The sequence below is a fragment of the Crocodylus porosus genome, unplaced genomic scaffold (assembly GCF_001723895.1).
Source record: "Crocodylus porosus isolate Cpor-Errol unplaced genomic scaffold, CroPor_comp1, whole genome shotgun sequence".
Taxonomy (NCBI): domain Eukaryota; kingdom Metazoa; phylum Chordata; order Crocodylia; family Crocodylidae; genus Crocodylus; species Crocodylus porosus.
Genome location: NW_017728886.1, coordinates 270,218,416 through 270,221,465, shown reverse-complemented (window position 1 = coordinate 270,221,465; position 3,050 = coordinate 270,218,416).

Here is a 3,050-nt window from a genome sequence, read left to right as displayed (position 1 = left end):
TTCTCATCCGCCCACCCCTGTAACCTGTCTAGGTCCAGCTGCAGCCTATTCCTCCCTTCTAGTGTGCCCACATCCCCCCACATCTTAGTGTCATCTCCAAATTTGAGCAGGTGCTTTTTACCCCTCGTCCAAGTCGCTGATGAAGATGTTGAGCAGTGCGGGCCCGAGGACCGAGCCCTGGGGGACCGCACTGCCCACGTCCCTCCGGGTCGAACATGACCCGTCCCCCACCGCTCTCTGGGTGCGGCCCTCCCGCCAGTCGTCGACACATCTGACTGTGGGGGTGTCCACACCACAGCCCCCAGTTTCTTAGTGGGAGCGGGGTGAGAGACAGTGTCGAAGGCCTCCGCAAGTCCAGGAAGAGGTTCTTTAGGTAAATGTGATATCTTTCATTCGACCAACTAAATTGTTGGAAAAATTGTTCTTTACAAGCTTTCGGGACAGACACCCATGGAAGAGATCAAATTTTGCTGTTTGAAATGGAAACTTCACAACAGGAAGAAGGCTACAACCAGTAACCCTGGGACTTCTTTGGGAACTTGTCCCTGCCCTGGGCATCGTCTCCCAGCTTAGAGGAGAAGCCAAGGTCAGGCAGGCTGCCGATGACCTCCTGGGTGTCTAAGGAAGGGGCAAAAGCCTCGGGGGTGAGTCTGTGCACGCTAGAGGTGCGAAGTCACCTCTCCAGACCCTGCCGTATAGCTGCAGGGCACAGCCCCCGGCGTGCGGACACGGGCGCCAGCTGGCGCAGGGAGGAGCAGGGGGACGAGGGCCTCGCTCCGGCTGGGCTGGCACGAGAGGAGTGGCTCAGTGCTGTGAAATGGGGGCAGTTTTAGTAAGACCCACCGAGCTGCAGATTTCAGCGCGCAGCCCCCTTCCCTGCCGGCCGAACGCACGTCTCGCGGCCCGAGCAAAACGGCGCCGAGCGCTGGCATCGATGCCACCCAGGCCAATGTCCTTCGGGAGCTGGAGGCTGACCCGGGCATCTCGGTCCAGCCACGGCTCGGCCTTTCGGTGGGGAATTGTTGGCAACGACTCGTTGCTCCCAGCGCGCAGCCGATGTGATCTTGGAGGGTCGTCGAGTCCCAGCCTTTAATGGAAAAAGACTTTCCTAGTGTTACTTTTAGCCCGACTACCCACGACTTTCATGTTGTGACCCCCTGATCCTGGCACCAAGTCCCGCGCGGTAGACTTGTACTTGCCTTGAGCTGTTATAGGGTCAGAGGAAATTGGGACTGAAAGGACCTGACAAGGCGCAGGCAGGTCCGGGCCTGGAAGCAGGGGGCAGGCAGCTGGAAGGAAAATCCAGCCTGAGACGGGTGAAATCTGGAGGTTGCCTGCGGGAGACATGCCCCACCTCCGGGGGACGAGGGGTGTGTGCCCCATGGGAGTGCCCTGCTCTGGGGGTCGTGCTCAGCTGGGGGCCTGAAGCCTTGATCCCGGCAATCCTAAACAGAAAGCCCCATTTCTAAGGGGATGTCAGGTCCCTACGTGGGAGGGACGGCGTGGGACAGCAATACCCCCGCAGCCGGGGGTGCCCAGAATCACCCCCTTGCCATGTGGAGGGGGCTCGATGCGGCAGCAGGGATGCCCGAGCGTGGTGCATGTTGCAAACCCTCCTCCCCTGGGCTTGCTGACCCCTGCCGGCATCCCCTTGAGGGGCAGAGTTAAGGATGCGCTGGCCCTGGCGACCTCCCTCCAGGCCGCGCTGGCCCAGAGCTCAGCCCGGTCCTCCCGGGGTCAGTCTAGGGATGCCCCCCACCGCTGGGAGCTGCTCCAAGCCCCCCCCCCGCCCAGTCTGGTGCTCCCCGTGCACGGGAGAGGACCAGACCACAGACATGCAGACGGACGCCCCGCGCCACGCTGCAGACTCCTGCCTCTCCGACCCCCAGACCTCCCCCTCGCCTGCCAGCCCGTCTCTCCCAGCTCGCTGCCCCCGCCCTACCCCTAACGTGACCCTGACCGTGACCTTGCCCCCACCGTCCGAGCCCTCCCGCCCCGTGAAGGATGCTGCGGACGCCTCCTGACCCTCTGCTCCGAACGGCCGCTCCGCCTGCGGGTGCGTGGGGGCCGTCTGTCACCACCCCGGCGCAGAGCGTGTGCACACGTACGAGCGTGCGCGTGTCTAGGTGACACACGGATCCGGCGCGGCAGCGACCGGCCGACTTCCAGAACCTTCGTCCACGGGCGCGGGCCGGCCGCCTCGCCGCTGACCTCTCCCAGCTGGCCCTCGGTGGCGGCCTGGCCCCGGGGCCGGAGAGCAGCCGAAGGAGGGGCAGGCGGGGGCCGCGGCGCTGCACGCTGGTGCTTTCCACGGATGAAGCCCCGCGGCAGCGCCGGGAGACCGAGCCACCCCTGCCGCAGGGCGTCCCGCACCCCTGATGCTCGCAGGGGCGGCGTCCGGAGGCCCCCTGGCCTTCTCTTTTCTGTCCTTGCTCCCAGCGGCCAGACTTCCACGCCGAGGAGCGCTTAGCGCGGAGAGCTGCCGGCCAGCTCCTCCCTGCTGCTTTTCAACAGCAGAAGAGGAAGGGAGGGAAACCGCGGGTGGAAAGGCCCAGGCTCAGCAGGGAGGAGCCCCGGAGCAGCGGGAAGAGGGCTGGGCCCTAGCCCACCCTGACCTTCTCCTTCCTCCCGCCTCCCGGCCCAGGGCCCCCAGAGGAACCACGGCGGGGTTGGGACCATCTCTGAGAGGCCGACGGGCAGGCAGTGCGAGGCACACACCAGCCCCGTTCGGGCACGGGCAGCAAGTGGCCTGTGTGCAGGGACACGTGCGGGCATGTGTGCCCGTGGGTGCACAGACACACTCCTGGAGGCAGGTCCAGGCAGGACAGCGTCTGCACACGCACCCACATAGGCCCAATGTATTCTATGTAATGGGGGAGAGTGTTTGTACACACGCGCGCATGCACACACACACGCGTCCAACGTATTTCATGCTGCATATTTTATGCTGCATGTACACACACACACACACTCAGCATATTCCAGGCAGCAGGAGACAGTGTTTGGACATAGGTGTGCATGTAGACACACCCACGCGCATGGACACACAC